Source organism: Anser brachyrhynchus, assembly GCF_964034855.1.
Source record: "Anser brachyrhynchus genome assembly, chromosome: 9".
NCBI lineage: Eukaryota > Metazoa > Chordata > Aves > Anseriformes > Anatidae > Anser > Anser brachyrhynchus.
The window spans coordinates 19,759,380-19,780,261 of record NC_137703.1 but is presented as its reverse complement, the minus strand read 5'-3'; the positions used below and the strand labels follow the sequence as shown (position 1 = coordinate 19,780,261).

General features: G+C 39.1%; 1 protein-coding gene and 1 long non-coding RNA gene across 2 annotated transcripts in view; one reads left to right on the top strand and one right to left on the bottom strand.

Annotated features, from left to right (window-relative positions):
- CLSTN2 (calsyntenin 2) overlaps positions 1-20,882 on the bottom strand; it is a 344,598-nt gene that overhangs the window by 323,407 nt on the left and 309 nt on the right. The gene's annotated exons all lie outside the window — the stretch shown is intronic.
- Positions 4,728-17,622, top strand: LOC308200113. Its single transcript, XR_013955251.1, has 2 exons — positions 4,728-8,270; positions 8,386-17,622. It is a non-coding gene; the product is annotated as an uncharacterized lncRNA (long non-coding RNA).

Genomic DNA, 20,882 nt, shown 5'->3' with positions numbered 1-20,882 from the left:
TAGTTCTCTGAAGATATTTTCCTTTGCTTCTCAGATTCAGTCATGACTCAGCGTTACCCAGAAACATCAGATCCTGTGACTGTGGAAGAGGGCAGAGACAAACCAGCAAAAAGCAGCAGACCACAGTCAGCAGAGCCTGGAAAGCTGGATTTGTTAGGCCACCCTTGTTTCCTAGAGCAAAAACCTTCCCTAACAGCTTTCACTAGCTTTTCTGTCCCTACCATATTCAATCCCCAAATCTAGACCACCTGAAAAGCAGAACACTGACAACAGCACTATTTTCTTCCCCGTCATTTCAGGGCACAGACTATGATTAGCATAAAGCTATGCCCTCTCCTCTGTTTTTCCTAAGCAAAGAAATCTTTAGGACCACGTTCATTTGTCCTTTATGTTGTATGCTATTTGTACAGCAAGAAGGATGGCTTACAGACAACTATACCTTAGCATAACCTAGAACATCCCTTGAGGGCAACGAAGACACGTCCATGCTGACAGTCTGTGTATTTCCCAGAATCTCTCCTTGTAATCCCCTCCAAGGAATTCACAAATTCTCTTACAACTGATTTAAAGGAAAAACCTACAAGCACATCTGAACAGGAGTACCAAAGGATACAACTGCAGAAACATGCATAAAAGTGTTGGAACCTCACACACACAATAGATCTTTGCTTTGGAATAGCTCAGCTGTCACCTATTCCAGCACATATTGCCTATTCCACTGAACCATTCAAATTCAAGTCCCAATTACTTGGGCTAACAACAGTCAGTAAATACATACTGCATAGAGAGCAAATTCTTCTTTCTATTCTGAAACCATATTTCCCCTGCCATAAAACTTTCCTCAAGAAACTACCAATTTCCTTTCTTTTTCCTATTACCTGTAGTACCTTTCTACCTTGTATTTACTTCTTAGTGCATCTTCCATGCAGAGGACACTGGGATTCTGCTCCTATTTTAACAAGTACCTGAATTGTTGACATGAAATTGAGGAGTGTGCTTCCAATAGAGGCTTTCTGTTGTGATCCATGACACTACTTTGCTGAAATTAAACTCTCCCCTCAGAAACTGCAAGTTCTGCCTGAACGAGGACTACAAGAAATCCCCTGTTATATTAGATAGTACAACGTAGGGCACATAGTACCTCCGGCTAATTGCTGGGAGGAGGCAAATGAAGATTAATCTTTTTCCCTTTGATGTCAAGCAAACAACAGCTGGAGGTTTATATTGTCAGATTCACCAAGATGCTAAACGCTTAACACTAACACCAACTTCCATTCTTTAAGTGAAAGAGCACTTAGTATAGCGCTAACAGATTTTTCATGCTCTAGGGAGAGATGCAATAATATCTCATGCTTCACTCTTACTGTGGAAGTTTTTGTTCCTTAAAACCCAACTGCAAGTGTCCCTGCTCCCAGCCCTTCCCACAGAACAGCTATGCTGCAGGAAATGGTATGCTGCATGTAGTTTGTTGAAGAAAAGAACACCTAAAATACAGGGATTCACATGGGGACAGTAGCTAAACATCTACACAGGGATTTTGATTACCATAGACATTTACTTTTATTAAAAACATCATTCAAATTTCAACATGGACTGAACATCTCACACTGTGTTCAGTCAACAGCAGTGTTCTCACCTCCCGGGGGGCTATATGCTAAGCTGTAACTCCATAGCGCACTGCATGGCAGAAGAATTTAACCACAAAATTATCTCATTCATCATCCTAATTATGCCTCAGAAGCTGCTGCATTAACATCAATATCTGCATCCAGCTCCAGGTGTCACTACAAATTCTCTGGCAGTGAGCAGTGTCAGCATGTGAAAGACAGAACTGCCCAGGCAGAAAACAAGGGAATTTCACTTACTTTTTTTCTTCTTCTAAGATCCCAATTGGATGAAGAAATACCTTTGTTTGACCCTTAAAGAACATCCCATATTGACAATGTACACTCTCATGAAGTGCAAAATGTTTCAGGCAATATTTTAAGAGTTATGTGAAAGGAGCAAAGAAAGATCCCTTACTAGGTATGGACTGTAACAAGTATATTTACACAGCTAAAAGAATAAACAAAAAAGATATTCTGTAAGATGTGTCATGGAAACATAGTAATACTGTTATAATAGGCTAAGATAACGCTGGCTGCATCCAATGCACTAAAAAAAGTTGATGATGACTAGGTCATGGAGTTCAGACTGCCCCCAGGGCTGGCAACCACCTATTGCCATCATAAAATAAGGACAACAATAAGAAAAGGTTCATAGCAAAGCTTGCTTTTAGAAAAGCTGTCCATAAAGTTTGAAAGCATCCTCGACTCCAGATACAAGTGTGTGGCTTTAGTGTCTTTTGCCTTAATAATGTTGGAACATGGACACTGTCACAGAAAACAAGTTATCGAAAATGAACTTATCAGGTATCTTATCAAGAAATAGTTATGAGTGACCGCAAAGAGATTAAACATCGACCCACGTTCTTCAGTGACATAATTGTTTATTCATATAGTTTGAACAAGACCAATGTAAAATCCTGCAGTTCCTTACTGTGCAGCTACAAATGCCTGAAGCAGAAAAAAAGGACATTAGAACCAGTAAAAAATATTGATTTTTATAAATAGGAAAATATACCTCTCTCCCATAGATTAAATAAATTCTTTGATTCAGATCTCCGGGAGACCATTTATACTTAAGGGCAACAGACTTTTCACTGAATTTATACAAAAATCCTCAGAAGGGAAGCTTTGTTGATTAAACATTCAATTGCCATTGAATGTCACTACTGCCTTATTATCTAGTGGTGTTGCTTGAGAATGAATCAATTCCAGCCTGCTACCAGACCCTGTAAATCTTTGAGTAAATTTGCTATTCCATACTTGTGCAAATGACTAATTCACTCAACAGTAACACTTCTTTGCCCACTATAATAAAACACACACCATAACCAATTTAATCAAAACTGGCATGCCTTTCAGGTCCTAAAGCGAATGGGGAAGCTACAGGCAAATGATTGGAAATTGAAACAGCAGCTTTCTCTTTTTATTTATATACTCTGTTCAGTTTTGTTTACTTTTGGATGTTTCATTACAATTTAGAACTTCACTTGAAAAGTGATTTGAACTGTGACTATACTTGATAGAGACAAGTTGGAAATACCACAACCCATCAAACAATCTATAAACAGACATACCTAGGAAAGACCTTGTAAATGTGGTATTGTCCCACTGGTTAAACTACTACACACCTTGAGTGTATTTATAGTACCACAAAGTATTGCAGAGTTAATTTGGGGTTTTGTTTAGTTCTGCTCATTTGTATTTAACAAAAGCTAAACCCAACAGCATTTTGTTTGCAGAATGACTATCTACATGGAGCTAGAAAAATATTGTCTTGATATTAAAATGTGCAGAATAAATTCCCTACATAAGCCAAACACAACCACAGCCATATTTGTTATCTAATTTCATGCTATACAAAACACTGCACATTAAGTAGCAAAGAAGACTATGAAGAGGGCAATCAGTGATGTTAATTTAAGGGGAAAAACTGGTCTGTTCACAGGCTTGCACCAGATGACAAAAAAAATGCAGGAGTGTGGATCTCCCTGCACAGCAAAAAAAAAAAAAATAAAAAGACGCTACAGTAGAAAGATTTATTTTCAAAATAAAATATATAAATGCATTTTGAAAAGATGGAAAAGACAGGATGGGAAAAAACACTTCCAAGTTCATAAAAATATGAATTGACTTAATTTTATTCTTATGACGGCTAAAATAAAGCTTTGTCTTAATTTCATTCTGTGCCCTCTTCTCAAATATGAAGGAATTCCTCCTTTTTCAACCCATGGCTATATTACTGCCCCTTGTATTTTATGAAGAAAAAATAATTTAGGAATTTTTAAGAATAGCTTGCAAGTTTTCTTAGATCCCCCTTTTATCCACCTGGAATACTACCTACCATACTTGATTTGACAAAGGGACATAAAGGAAGAAAAAAAGGATGGTGACATTATCCTGGTCCATATTTTTGTATAGCAATGTAATCAATAAAATTATACGCAATGTTTTGTGTGTCAGCTACTCTTGATAAAGCAACACAATACTTCCACCTGAGCAGTACTTTTTGCTACTCTTATTGCTTTTCCCACATTAGTGTTTCACGATATTTTTAAAAAGTCAGCAGTAAAATAAGAGACCAAAGAGTCATTTCAGGCCTCATTTTTGATTCATGGTGTGTAGTTTAACAAATAACGTGCCTTTGTTTGATTTTATTATAGTACTGTGTGACCTGCAAAATCTCCAGAGACCAGCTAAGAAGAAAGATGAACGTCATTCTGTTAGTGCGAAAAGTCAATAGTAATAGTTACAAACTTCATGCAGTCCTTTGCAAGACTTCTATTTTTATAAAACATTAATTCATACTGAATCTTAGAGGAAAAGACACAAACACATCCTTAGCTTTCCCCAGTCAAAAAAAGTGAAATACTGTATTTCATTCAGCACCAAGGCCAAGAGTCTCATTGTTGTTACGTGTAAATACATGAAATGCAAATGTAAGCAGCATCTGTATTACAATGTAGGGTTGTGTCGGGGCTGGTGGGTGGGTTTTTTTCCCCCCTTCAAACAGTTCTTATCTATAAGTTCATAGTTATTAGGAATAACATCCATATTTTACACCATCTGGAAATGCTACACTCAGAAAACCTGCACAAATGGAAAACAGAGATAAGAGCTGACCGTTCTGACTGGAAAATCAAGGCTTCGGTCTGCAAGCTTTTCTGCCATTCCTGTTTTCTTAGGCTTCTTTACTTCTTCTGCAAGAAGAAAAACTTTGCCATAAGTTGGGGCAATAGGAAAGCTAGCAAAACCCTACGAATAGAGAGGTTCTTAAAGCTCTGAACGCCAATTTTCAACTACTGGATAATCATTGCACAGCAAACTGCATGTTTGTACCAGAGGAACGACAGGATGCCCCCATGACCAATTGGGACCCTGCTGTGTTAGATGAAGGCTAGCATATTTCTGACATTATAATGATAAAATATACAGAAGTCAATGTGTTAACTAGATGCCTACCATGAGAATAACTTACAAATGACTAACAGTGACTTTTTTTTTTTTACTATATTTAAACGATTTTTGAAATGTGCACTAATATTGCAACTTGGTTTAAAGAAGAAAGTGTAAATATTATATTTGAGCAAAACTAACAAAAGAACACATTTCTCAGAGCTTTGTAATAATGAAAAATCATCCTGTCCCTATGAAATAAACTGCACAGGAAAAAACATGGAAGATTGCAGGAAAAAACACTGTGCCAAATGCTCTACTACCAGGGGCTGTGAAGTCACTCACACACAGGACTGCTCTGTTTATTCCCCTAATTATTACTCTTCCATACCCTGTTCTGTTCATAACCAGAGTGCACATAACCTGTTTCATTATTCATTGGTTGCTATGACACTATATGAGAAAGCTGACAGAGGCCTTTTTCTTTGCTGAACACAGAGTTAGAGCATTCCCAGTCCTGTGATAGAGAAGCTGCAAAAGTGTACACTCCAGGAGCAGCTTTCATCCTTTGGATCTGCCTGGAGAACAAGCCAGGATGCTGCTCAAATCCTGTAACAAAGGCAGCAAACATACCTTTGAACCCAAGCACAGAGGAAGCTTCGCCAGCCTCCAACGAACAGGCTCTGAAAACCATCGCAGGAATGCTGCAAGTGGTACTGTTAACCGCCCAAACACTGTGTACGGAGCTGGCACACTCTCTAGTCCAGAAGAGGAATGTAAGTCAGTATGAGCACTCTCTTCTTGAGGTAATCAACATAAACAAACTTATCCCTACCAGTTTCAAAAAACATAATGCAAAAGGAAAAGAATTCCTTAGATTTTACCTAAAACAGAGATGACTCACCAAAATAAAATAAACACAAACAAACCCAAACAGAAAAAAACCAATCCCAATTGGTTTCTCAGTAATAGTACAAAATCCCAAGTGAAAGGGTGGGAAGAACTGGAGTCTGGGACTGAAAGACCCAGTTTCCACATCCACGTTTAGAAATGCTATTTGATTTATCTCACTTGAAAGGGAAAGTCTCCAAAGTGCACCATTAAGGGCAGGTTGTAAGCCAGCAAGAGGAAGTACAGAAATAAACAAAGAACCTACTAGTTGGAGTGCCTGCAGACTAACTAAACCTTTTGGGATAAGCATTTGGGCTGTGGAAGTTGTTCTCTATAAATTTTAGTGGAAAATAAACAATTTTGCATCACACTACTCTATATAGCAAGTTTTTTCTTTCTCCCCCCCCCCCCACATTTACTTTAACAGCAGAATTAAGAATGAACATATTCATCCTACCATGAGCACCCTGTTGGTTTATGATGGAATTTAGGAACCACTTTGCCTACTCGCAAGATCTGAAGGAGTCAGGTAAAGTGCATGCTGTGGCTCGATACAAGAAAGCAGGTGTTGTTTGCTTTCCCTGCACACCTCTCATTCCTCACTCCACTGGCTGCAAAAAGTGAAAACATCCAGAGAAACAGGCTGGCAGTGTAGAGCAGGTGACAGGCAGATATTCAGAGAACATCGCTCATCTCTTAAAAAGTGCAGAATTTAAAACAAACTGCATCATGTCTCTCACAAAGAGCAAGCAGCAAAGCAAAATCCTGTCCATGGAACCACACAGAAGCAGCAAGACCAAGTAGGAAGCGCAACGAGCAGGGACCCAGTGATCTTTCCTGCAAGATGCCTTTGCCCTACAGCCACAGCCTTCTTCCTTTCCGGCACCCCATTTTGAGACAACTTGTGATTCAAAGTCAGCTTATTAAGAAAGACAGGTTTATACCACCCCAAAAAAAATCCAGAGCTTACTGTTTTGTACTGCCATGGAGCCCAGTCTCAACCTGCAGAAGATCTTTATAACTGAAGGCCCAGTTTTGATCCCTTTAATTTCAACTTCATTCACAAGACACCCCACTGATTTCAATGAGGAAAAAAAGTTGCAAATGTGTTTGAAGCCATAATTAAAGGGATTAGAGTCTGATGCATATTGATCCCAAGAGCCATCTGATTATAGAACAAATCACAAATACTGTATAACAAATTAAGAAGGAAGGTCTTTTCACCAAGTCATTAATACATTAGACATATCTGGATTGTCTGCACTTCAAAATATTTACATGCTTTGCCTGCAAGAATTTCAGATGAAGAGTTAACAAGCTATCAAATCCATCACTGTCTTTTTCCAAAAACATTTCTCAAAAGCTAAATTGGTCCACTGCTCCGTGAATCTGCCAGATCTACTTCAAAATGGAACAACACTGTTGAACTCCATATACAAGGATTTCTTATACTCAAGATACGCAAGGTATGTACATACATTAATACAGGATATGTGCTAATAATACACAATGTTTTTGCAGTAAATTTATTTGCACGCTCAAAGCATATTGCATCTTACTCTTTAATCTTAAGAACGCATGAAATACGCAAAAGCTCTTGCATCGCACCGACCTGCCTTACAAGGAGGGTATAAGCCAGCCCCAGGAGGCTTCAGCCCACCTGCCCTAACTGTCCGTGGGAAGAGGTCACAGAAAGAAGCCCTGAAGTTCTCTTGGCTGTGCACAAGGCAGGTTCTTTTTGAAAAGTGAAGACAAAACGCACCTTCACAATCTGACTGGGAAGAGAAACATTAACTAGAGAAAGGTGAATAAAGCCAATTACGTTTTTTAATTAGCTTTTCTGCTTTTCAGTGAATCTTGGTACTCCTGAATAGCAATCAATACTGCATTCTAGTGGTTTGTTATGCAAATAAAGCACTTATTCAGCAGTATTATCCCATTCAAAAGTTAACACCCTTAACAAAAACTTGACAAAGTATCTGTTTGCACCTACTCTAAAGGAGAAGGAACCAAGTAACAAGTGAAAATTCCGCCAGTGGTACAAAGGTATCTAATGAGACGCAGGAATGCTTCCCCCAGTTTGACTGGCATGCTCTGAAGCACAAGCTGAACACCAAGAAAGAACAGGGAAACCTCAGTCTAATTCCTGCTACAAACACCGGAACAGACAAGATGGGCCACGAGTCCTTAGCTGTTTCACTCTTGTTCTATAAGGAGAGAATAACAGCTGCTAGGCTAGGACTGCCAGCTCATAACTTGCACGGGCACACAGGGCAGGATTTCAACAGAGGCAAAAATACAACGCCAAAGTTTACCTTTCTGTGCTATTTTCACTGATACGTGGAACTGTAACATAAGCAATTACATGCTTAACATAATGTACGTAGCAATCCATAAGTAACATTAAATTGACCCTAAGACACTGCAGTCAGGAGCTGATGAGACCTTATAAACTAACCCTATTAAAAGCATTCTTTATTTCTCTCCTGTTCAGCTGAAGTCCACAGCTTTAATAGAAGACGTTCACCTCCAGAAGCAGTCAGATGTTTTACTTCTCCTACAGGGTTTCACTTCAGACACACACCTAGATATAAGGCAAATATTACTGGTAAATCCTCTCCACCACTTCTTCAAATGCAAAGGAGCATAATCCCACACGGTTTGCTGGGTTTTTAGACATACCACCTACTATATTCCTATTTCAGGCCACAAAGCATGTGGAACATTGTTTTCTGTAAAGGCTATGAAGTATGGCTAACTTGACACAATTTCTGCTTCTACATGTATTGGCATTCTGAACATGTGTATGCAAACTTGCACGTTAACAGATCTCTGCACATAGGGGCTGATCCACTAGTTAGTAGAAAGATCCACTGATTTCAGGGGGAGCTAATGTAACACCTAAGTAAACGTACCATGAGAATAATACTTTCCCCTTCCAAGACGAAAACAAATACTATTTCCACCACCACCACCCGCCTTGATCCAAAATATATACTGCATTGAAACTCTCCCAATGCAAAAGTCTCTTGAGATAAACAGTGAACAGAGAAGCAAGTTTTCAGGGTCACGTTCTTCACAGAACCCATTCAGACACAGAGGCAGACAACTCCGCTCCCTTCCTGCAGCTCAGCGACCGTGCCCACTCTCCATCAAACACATTTTACGAGAAAATACTGGTGTAAACACGTGACCCAGCAGCTCTTGGGGAATTCGACCGATCGATGTTTATGAGGACTATAAGGGAACTCATTACCCTCTCAAGGTTGGTCCAGCTGCTGTTCTGAGACACACACCATGGAAAGCACACGTAGTGCCTTCCACCTGAAGGACTGAAGCTACCTTCAGAGCATTCCTAAGTAGAAAACGATGCCCTACATGCTCCTGTCACCTTGCTCCCTACGTAAGGGACTTCTTGCACAGGTGGTAGTGCCATACAGCAACAATACAAAACAATTCACAAGTAGCAGCCCACTGAAGCTGTTCCACTAAATATTCCTAGCATGCATATCCTTTCCTCCCCTTCCGGTCATCAGATTTCTCCTCCTGTGCATGCAACAATAGCCAAGATAGATGACTGTACATTATACACACAAAAAAAGAGCAAACAGCTCCTTTTACATGGATTATAGCCAGCTTTCTCTAGGTTCCACATGATTTGGCTCCCCTATACAATATTTGGCCTTCAATTTCCTCTCTTGTTCAACATGGTCATTACACTCATTGCAACAGAAAAGTTAAAAGGTCAAAAGTGTATTCCAGGATGATTATAATTTATATCAGTGTAATTACTTACATGGAATACTAGTTAGATCTCTAACGTGGAGTCAGCCTAAAAGAACCGGTACAGACAAACCTGTAAAAAGATATCCAAGAAACATTTTGCAAGGATGAACTCAAAATCTCAAGAATCCTTTCCAATATAAATATCTTCACAGAAGGAATTTCAAAACGAGAACAGGTAAACAAAGATGTATTTGGAATAGCTACTGTGAAAGAGTTCCTCACACACAGCCTTATTCTATACAGACGCCTTTATATTGTTCAGTTTCAAATATTTCCAAAGTAGGTTAAGTTCAACTACGCATGGATTTAGCTCTTATCGCACATTCAAAAAAAGTTTAAGAAGCTATTGCTGCATTTTAAGATTTATCCCCCGGTAAATTCCACTACATCCTAAGGAATATATGCCTTTTGGCACTAGGAAACTAAAGATGCAAGCTTTCATTTTCTAGAGTGTAATTTTGGTGCTAGAAAAGAAGTAAATATTCCACTGAAGTTATGATGCAGTTGCCCTTTTCAGGATCATTCCAAGACAGTAGTTCTCAAACAAAGGCAACTTTTAGTTGCACAATCAACTCAACTTCTCAGAGAAGTGCACAATTTAATCTTTTGTCCTTGGTACTGTCCAATGTTTATCTTCATGACATCAGTCTTCCCTCACTAAATACTTGTGTGCATACTGTAAATGCCCTAACTCCCCCACAAGCCAGTGACGTGTTCAGCAGACGCTAACACAGACCACAGGCACACATGTGGACATCACGTTTTCCTCCTTGCTCCTTTAGCCAGGGGGCACTTCACATGTCAGAAGATGCTCCCGTGCAGGAAGGAAACATGCACAATGAGACACTGCTACTGCAGTGTAGCTGTATTTGAGGGAAAGTATCCTTTGAAAAACAAAAGAGCCAAAAAGAGGTATTTGTAACATTATAGAAACTGATCACACAAAAATGTTTTGTTGCCACCTGTGTCCCAATGCGTCTGGCATGCGACTACCTGATCTGAAAACAAAACTAGTCAAGGGATGCAATGGGGTGTTAAGCACAGAATCTGCAACCAGCAGAAATGCAACCAGCAGCAGCAGAGCCCCAGATTCTGCTTCTATTACATAATAAAACATGCCACCACTGTTTCAGCTCAACTGCTCAGAATACAGTGGGGTTTGATATCTTTTGAAGCATGTTATGTAAGAAAAGGAATACATATGCACCTAAAAGTTCTGTATCTGTCTGATCAGCTGTTTTGGCAAATGCTTAGTCCAGAACCAAGACAAATTACACAGAGCAAGTTTTCAGAAGCTTCTGACAAATAAAAATAATCATTAAAAAAAAGATGTATATCCATTCATACCCTTAACAGTACACATCCTCGTCTGGTTTAAAACCGCACTGCTGAATTAGGCTGCCTGAAATGTTATCCCTGCGTTGTGCAGGTATACTTGCCCAGTCTGTTAGTGAAAACACAAACACCACCCAGTGGATTTAGGAGGCTTCAAGTATTAAAACTTTACAGAATTTTTAAACACTTGGGAGAACACAGAGAATAATTTAAATTTGCAACTTGAAGTGGCCACTATTTATTTACTAAGACTGACACGTTGCATCTTGAAATATTTTATATTCAGACTTACACATATAAAATTCAAGTTCTAAAAGAAGGGATTCATACTGAGCAAAATATGTTCTATTATTAAAAAGTAAAATAACCAATGAACAAATTGACACTTTTTGAGGCCATGCTGTTTCCACCAAAAGTATTCCTTCAGTTATTTTTGTTAATCTTCAAAAGTAGCTCCAATATTTTTGAACTGTTAGTCTCTACAAATTTAGAGATGGACAGCTGAATGGTAATATAAGCCTGCTGAAAATAGGCTTTTTTTTTTTTTTGCCAGTCTTTGAAAGTAGTCTGCAGACCCTACGAAGACTACAGTTATATAATTACTGCAGAGGAGAGAGGGGAAAAAAAAATCAGCTTCCCAAAATAAGCCTTGAACTATTATCCTTCAAATTAGTCACAATAACTAATTGTCTTACCTTGCACATTTAACTTCAGCAAGGCATAATAATTGTACTTTGTCTTTCTATTTTACGCATCTGTACTGTTTACACTGTTTTTGAGGAAGAAAGAGATGGAAGCAAACCACAGTATCCAGTGCCTTTTTCCATTTATGCCACCTACTCTACAGTGTATGAATCCACCTTAGTTGGATTTGTAGGCTGCTGTCATAATGCAGACTTATATGCAGCTCAGCATATATCACATTAGTTAAAACGTCTCTAGGTTTTATTTCTCAACATGAATTTAAAGTTCTGTTAACCAAGATCTTAAAAAATAATTTTTTCTTACTAAGATTGACAACAATGGCAAATGCCATCTGTTCAACTCTGGATCAGGAATTTTAAAAGCAGCCCTCAAAAAGAAATGGGGAAAAAGCCCTTCAAATATTATTGCCAAGCAGTTTCCTCAGAATTGTCTCAAATATTATTACCAATGTATTGTGCTATATTTACCTCTGCTAGCGACTTCTGTGAATAACTCCAGAACAGACTGTAGAAAAAGCCAATATTCATCACGCAAAAACCATGAGTGAGATCTCACAGACTTAAAATTTGTTCCACCAACTCATATTTTGCAAGTTCCACTTATAATTATGAGATCCAACCCAAATAAGTACTGCTATTTTGCAACACAGTATAGACCAGACACAGTGATGTTCTCCAGCTACACTCAGATTTTTACTGCATTTCACACAACCAGGTATACGAAGAAAAAAAAAATCAGCAAAAAAGTGAAGAAAACGTTAATTTCTTTATTTGTGTTTGTGAGCTTTTGTGATACACCTACATTCCCTTTTCACTCCTCCTTCAGATATAACAAGCAGAGCTTATCTTTTAAGAATTAAAAGCTAGCATTTTCTTTATTTTCTTAGTCTCTATTTCAGAAGCCGGGGCTTTAAGGGGGGGGGGGGGGGACATGCACCTTAAAGTCTATAAAAATGTCATGAATCATTAAGTATTTTAAAATTGATAAAGGCCAAAAACATAGGCAGCAGTTACATAAACACTCATACATAGTATTTTTGTGTTCATATTTCAATGAGTAAAGAATCTACTAAAGTCAAAAAGCAATAATCAAGAGATCAATCTCTAAGTAGAATCTAATCTCTCACTTCACTTACTCTTGTCTGCTAGCCATCAAGTGATGGGGGAATGAATGCTAGAAGACACCACCATAGTTTTAATATTCACATTTAATGGCCATTTTCTTTAAATGAAATAAAGGTGTCCCACTTCATTTTAGTTGTCATAAGATAAGTACAGGAAAGTAGCAGTAGGGTATACAAAGTGTCTGCTTTTCTAATAACTAGTAAGAATGACAAGTGCCATCTGTATTTGGGATACCCAACTTCAAATGATTAATCTGATTAGATACAGCAACAAATCTATTTGAGAAAATGAGTACAGTTAAGAACTTGTGACACTACAGCATTGCTTATCACAATATTTAACTAGTGATGAACGGAATCATGGGCACAGAATGGGAGACAGTCAAAGACATAAAAAAAGATGTCTTTTTAACAAGTATTTTGAAAGTCAATATCGTGAAGAACTACCATACTTAGATCTGTAGAATAGCCCACCTTGGTCAACACTTCACTTAATAGTTTTAAGTTGGATGAAAAGCATTTCGAAAAGAATTAAATACACACACAAGAATTGTTATATTGACTCAATGAGCTAAGGTATACCATAAGAAGCCATAAGGTGAAAGATTAAATCAAATATTCCCCCCTTAGGATAAAGGCAGCTATTAGTGGAAGAACATTAAAAGCTTTGAAAGAACCGTTTACATTTGCCCTAAAACACACAAAGGATGAAACTCTGATTCCACCAAGATACATTCCAAATCTTGCACTGGTTTAACTAGGTTGAAGATTTCACCTATGAAGACCAAGCATCTAAATAGCAGTATTAACTGTGATGACTGCTATTCCATGCAGGGCCATCTTTATAATCAATCCAGAGAGAAGTCACATTAAAATGAATTGAAATGTACCACATGCTTCTCATATCTGATTCCAAAAAATGCCTTAAGAGAATAGACAAAATTCTCTTCCATAGTCCAATAGTCCTAAATGACACATTGCTCAACTTGCACTCAAGCTGAATGATCTTGAGGATATTCAGTACCACACACGCAGAAAAAAAAAAAAAAAAAAAAAAAAACATTTTTACAGTCCATTTCATTGCTGCCAAGCTGGAACATCCTATATAAACCTTAACTACACCAAAAAGCCAAAAGCAGGGGTATTTCTTCATCAAATAGAACTAAAAGACGGGTACACAAGCCACAAAGAGTTCTTAAAAGACAGCTGGAAGAATCATGCATCTCCCACATTCCCCCCCACGGGGTGGAGGGGGTGGCGGGGTGGGGAACAAGTCCCATTTTGGTTCAATATGTTTTTAACGTTGAACTTTTTTTTTTTTTTAAGATGCCAGTTAATGAGAATTACAAATGCCAAATTGCCCGATATATTTATATATGTTTATCTGCATTTCTCTGATGAGAGCATTTGTGCTGTTTTTTAATCAAGAAGTTTCTTGTAGTTTTGATGCCATCTTATAACGACTAATATTTTAACAACTTACTCTTAATAACTTAACAGCTGTGAGCAGCCACTGTATTCATTTTTACTGGAATACATACAGCAACAAAATAGAAAGTTATTTAGAGTGCACTACCCTCAGTACACTCTAGAAATCTATACTTAAATCTTTTACATATTTCTATTCCCCTCATTAATCTAGTCTATCCAGCAAATGCACAGTTCGTGGAAGAAAACAAAACACTCAAGCATCACAGGCATCTTGTAGTCATCCGCTGGAAGCCCCACAGCGAACGTGCACAATTCCCTCCAACTGGGTATAGCTGTTACCATACTTAAATACCGTGATTAATATAAAACTAATAACAACACAGAAGTTTTCATTCTCTACAGTTCCACAGTCACTCAGAAGCCAGACTACGTGACCAGAGTTCACGAAGATGTAAAGATGGAAACAAAGGTTCGCTGTTGCTTGCTTTCAACTACAGGGGTTACTGAAGAAATAACTGCATTCAAGCACCCTATTCACCAGTTTTGGCTCACTCTGATCCTGCACTGCAAGCTCACAAGACACGTGGAGTGCAAAGTGAACAATCAACTTTTCTTTCAGATTTGTACCATTTCTCATAACCCAATAGTTGAGTGTGTAAGAGCATGTACATGTGTGCAACATTAGCTTTGCTTAAAACAAATACAGAGGATATGCATGCTTTCCTGTACACATGTATTTTCTGAATACTATGTAAATCATACACCAGACATCCTGTTTTTGCCATTCTGCAAAAAGTAACATGGAGTACAGGGCTGTGTATGCTGCTGTAGAAAGAGAAGTGGCAGACAAGTAACCCAGCCTCTACATACAGTGACAGATTTAGCAACTCTTCAAATTAGGACACAAGTGTCACTTGCAAAATTCCTTCTGTTTTATTTTTATAAGCACCCTTTCTGAATCATGACAACTTTCCTATTTTAAAAATAATCACAACATACTTAAGCTCTTATATAAAAGAGTAAGGAGATCAAACCACAAATTAGTCAGAATATATTCCTTTTGATATAACAAACGGCTTTCTCAAGTTTGACATTAGGTTTCCTCTTCCGACCTCTAGTTCTTTTCAAAGTGTCTTCTCTTTCTACCCTTACTACTATGACTCACATTATTCAAACTCTCTAACAGGATTTGCCCATTTGCTGAAGTTGAACAGACCTAGCAAGTACGCTAATTTTCTAAGTCATCACCACCCATTCACCAGGCTGTTTGGCAAAGACCACAGGAACAGTAAGGCTATAGGAGAACATGAAAGAGGTGAAGCTAGCTCCCTGTCTTTGGCAATGGTCAACAGCAAGTGCCTATGAAAGAGAAAAGACGCACAGTACTGCTCCTGAACAGTCCCTTGGCCTCCAGCAGTAGGCTGCATAAGACTGCTTCAGCAACTGGTTGTGCCTTTTGTATTTCACACCCCTTAGATATCTTAGCTGTACAATCATTTGGTGAATCCATCTGAATGTTTAGCAGCTACCACCTCTCCAGAAACATCAACCAGTTTCTACCTTATTGAAGGGTTTGGAGATTAGCTGAATGAAATTACTTGCTTGTTTGGCATCAAAGATACGAACAGCCTCTGTAGTCGATTCAAGCACGTATTGTTAGTTGTGATTCATTGGACTACTCTAGAAAAGGCAGAAGAGGAGATGCAACTCTGCACAGTTGTTGAAAACTATGCCTCCTGAAGCCACAAGAGGCTTATCTAGAAGAACACTCAAATGAGAATGCAAATATCCCCAAGAGGGATGGCTGCAGCAGCTGCCACTCAAGGAGGGCTGCTAGCCTGAGATCTCTAGAGAGACCAAGGAATGGTGCGAGGTGCCTGGAGCACTTCAGGTGGTAAAATGTTTTGTTAGGTGGCCGTATTGCCTCCATCTCCACTACCCAAACTCATTGGAGGGTTTTATGGGTAGTCAGACTTGTGTGGAGCTTGGAGGTCACTGCATCCATTTTCCCCCTCAACAAAGAGGTTTGATCAACTATAACTGCTAATGTTGTTCCAAATAGTTCTTAAAGCTCTCCAGTTAAAGGCCCTGTAATATCCCACCAGAAGCTTTCCCTGAAGTCTAACCCAAGTTTGTCTTGTTCCCTTTACTTTTTGTCTTACATACAACAAGCACAGAGAACATGATTTTCTCTTATTTAAAGCAGCTTTTTACATACCTGGAGCCTGTCTGCACATTCCTCGATTCTTTTTCATTCAGCTAAACAGAATTCCTTCAGCATGACAGGTCACTTTTTCTAGACTTAGTCTTGCAGTTTTCTGTTGAAATCTACTCCACTGGTTCAGATTCTACTCAAACAGCAATACCCAAACTAAATATTTCTAGGGCTAAATTTTGAATAAGGAGCATATCTTCCAACTCCGTTACCATCCTGTAAAGTATCCTGTTAAAACTGATGGTGGCTTCTGGTTGTGTTTGAATATTTTACTTATTTTTTAAATAAATCAAATGAGCTAAGACATTTGAGAGACTGAGAAGATGCCATTTGAGTACAATCACTGGAAAAGCCAGAGGTAAGATCACTTGGTATGTATCCCCTACCCAACATAACCCAGCAACTGGTATTTTCAGACTGCTCTTTATAAGCAGCATACTGAAGTAGAGTCTCAGAGAACAGCTCCACTTCGTTTACAGTGCTCTCCACAGACAAACAAACCATAAATTTGAGTCAGGCCAAATCTCACAGCTATTCAGTTTTACCATTTGTCTTTTAAAATTACACTAGCACAACAGTAAGTAACATCAATCACGTTATGAAAGTTAGGACTCAATTATTTGCCATTCCTGCTAAAAAAGGTTACAGACAACGGAACTACACTTGACACTAGCAATTAGCTTCCTATAGAAACAATGCATTTTATCTTTCATTTTCCCATTACTTATTTCACAGCAGGGAAGCTCTCTGTACTAAATGAAGTGCTAGCTACACCACTCAGACACTCTATAGGAGCCAGGCAAGCTATTTTCTGCCTTCTAATACAACCTTCTTGGAAACTAAAGAAATAAGTAAATCATTTTGAGACAACTAAGCCAACACAAGGACCAAAAGAAGGCCAATAATATATGTATGAAGGGAGGACAGGAAATGTATTTGAAGCTGGAATAAGACCTTTGAAATTACTTTCCCAAAACATCCCATCAATCTGACACAGGAAATTATATTAAAAAAGCATATGAGAAATTTTACACTTTTTTTACCAGACATTAAATAACAGCTTCATGGATTTTTATTTTCAGAACCCTAAGAATAACATCTGTTTCATTAAAAAAAAAAAAAAAGAAAAAAGGAAAACAACCTATAACTACATAAAACCAGTAATTTGCACTCTGCCTTTTCAATGCCTAATGGATGCCCAGGAACACCACATCATCAATACATTCCTCCAGTTAAACAGTAAACAATCAAAACAGGGCGACAATGCCTCTGACAACCTCTAATCAGCTCCTCCAAATCTATAAAAGGCACAGAAAGAAAACTGAGGCCACTTTCAAATGTGCAATTTGGCCACGACAGGGGCTGTCCAGGTACAGACACTGCCTTTGAACTCTGAGGGCTGTCACTTTCAAAAAAAGTGACAAAACCATGACTCCACGCTGCTCTGAGGCCATTTAATGTTTGCTGACAAAGGACATAGTTTCTCAGGGCTTTTTGAAGTGACACATACTTTGCTTACAATTGAAATATGCTTTGAAAACTCTGAAGTTTCTAGGTTCTCAGCTTTGTTAGTCTTCCAAATAATACAATTAAAATTGGTAACAATATGATTATGGCTGGCAAACACTCTTTATCTTGATAATGACAACTTAAATATAGTTGTCAGTCATCTCTGCTGAAATACGTAACTACTAAAGCAGTTATCAAATACTCCAATCTTGGTCTTTTGAGACCTCTGAATCATTTCATTATCTTGACACCCAGGCTTCATAATCAGATGAATCTTTTATCCTAGGAGACAAAAGAGTCAGTTTTCATGAGTACTTTTTCAATCAAAACACTTCAAAAAAAAAAAAAAAGAAAAGAATTCCTATCTCCATTTATTGATTTCGAAATGGAAATGTGAAATCATATACATCTGTGCCAGGGTTTCTTGGTGAGCTACAGAAAGCAAGATTTCTTCATCTCCCATCTTCTAGCATAAAGTGTGCCAAACATTATTACTTCAGTGTTTTGGATGACGATGAAAAGGAAGATCTTACTTTTTGTATCTCTCTCCTTTGAGCTGATAAAGTATTTCATTATTATTTACTGTGAAAAAAAAAAGATTTGCTAGTACCCATGGTATTAAGAAAAAAAATTCAGACATAAGGATCTGTCTAGCATGCTCTCAAAGATTTTCTCTTAATTTCTTCCCCTCCAGGCTTTAAGCTTTCTTTTAAGCAGAATAAGCTGTCTCTGTCTCCCTGGGTTAGTTGTTTTTCTATTGCTGATAGTCATATCAGCTGTATTCACATAATAGATTTGCCAAGTGGGACTGAATATTCCATTGATTTGGAAATGTCCTGAATGACTAAGGCTTCAAGTTTTGCCCATGTAATTAATTTAATTGGTATCAAATATTCTTAGTTACACAGATCATTGAGATACTTTCTGCTGTACTTAAAAATCAAGATTAAAATGATGTTTATGTTAATGATGAAGTTCAAATAAAGTCAGACTTGAAAGGCCAACTAATTGGGTCTTACAAGTGTGGATTTGGCAACCTTTTCAGGACTTCACTGAGCAGTTTAATAAGGTACTAGGTAATAGGTAAATACTAAGATGAGGCTGTAAGTCATTTAAGAGATCAGCCTTATGCACAGACCTGCAGAGGAAGGGAAATGCAGCAGGTAGTAGCTCTCCCTGCCTGCAACCTATGAATTCTGAAAGTGCAGTAAAAAATAATGAAGTCCTGCCTTTCAGCAGATTCTGTTTTACATATGAGAGTCTGTCCACAATCTCCAGACAGCATTAATGCAATTCCAATAATCCAGTAAGTGTGCCTCTGTCTTACCAAACAAAGCTGTCTGAAAATATTTTAAATAAATCATTTTTTCCTGTCTAAAACAGTGATTTTATTGAACTTATGGTACAGATCCCAGGGTCAACAACCTGCCAGAAAGCTAACAGCGCTACAAATTGCATATGAATATTTAATACATAGGTTAAGATCCTTAACCGAGCGCCCACTAACCATTCTGGCAATACCTCTTATATTTCCACACAAAATTTCAGTCTTGTTTTTTCCTCCTAATGGGGAATATATATATATATATATATATTTTAAATACACAGTCTAGAAATATTTTTTGTGAAATAAATGATTATTTTTCATTGAGCAAGAGTGGAGAATGGTGAGAACCCTTCTCCTGGTTCCCATGATCTTGCTCCCCAGCCTCAAAAACAGCAGGGGAGGAGAAAGGGGGGCAGCAGGGACGCCTGTTGGGTTTGGGTTTGTTTTAAAATCAAGCAGTAGCAGCGACAGGGAGATGGGAGAAGACTCGCAGTCATTACCTGGGATCATCCATCCACCCCCTGCAGCAGGATGCTGGAGGCACCGGTGTGCGCACCGCACCCCACCACTGACCAGAACGCAATGCCTCCAAGCTGCAAGTCAGCTGCACATTTACAGCACCAAGTTACTCAACCGTGTGAAATACCCACAAAATGCCTTGGGAATTAACATTTTCCTCCTACAGAAAAATAACACAGAGCAAGCAGAAAGCAGCATCACCTTACCGATGCGAACTCTTTTTCCTATGCAGTACTGACAAGGTGGGGGAAAGAGTCCACAGGTGCAAACGTATCAGACGTCGACCGTGTACAGCGCTAAGGTGTGTCAATTCGTTTATTAACCCTGCAGCATAGGCTGAGGATACCTGACTACAAACAAAAACATGAAATGAAAGGGGAAATGGATGTAAAATAATAAGGGAAAACTTAAAACACTTAAATAATACCCTTCAAATGCCGATTTCTGAAGGCCGATTTCGGAATTGCTATCGGAATTGCTCTTTGCAGCCCTCCAGTGGTCAAACACAAGGTAAAACCCAAGCAAAAACAAACAAACAAACAAAAAAAACCAACAACCAACCCAACTCGGACGTGCCTGCCGGACTACCTGCAGCTTCGGCAGACGTCTCCCCGAGCTGCGGGCACGGCCCGTGGGGGGCGGTGAGGGCCGGGGCGCTGCCCCCCGGCAGTGCTCGGGCAGGGGCAGGGGCAGGGGCAGGCTGCTCGCCGAGCTGGGATGCGCGCGGTGGTTGTAAGAGAGCAAACAAGGCAAAAGAGAAAAAAAAGCCACACAACGGCACCGCGGAGCGAAGTTTTCCCGATACACGCGAGGAGGAGAGCGAGGCGACAACTCGCGGACGGCAGGAGGAGGGGACGTGGTGCCGGGGCTGGGCAGGAGGAGCGCAGCTCTCCAACTCCGGGCTCGGGGCTCAGCCCGGAGCCGCGGGGCCACAGGAGGACAGCGAGGGGGTTGTGGGCTGCCGGGGGCAGCGCTCCCCCAGGCACGGCTTGGGCTGGATGCTCGGGGATGCTCGGCTCCGGCGGCATCACCCGGGCAGCG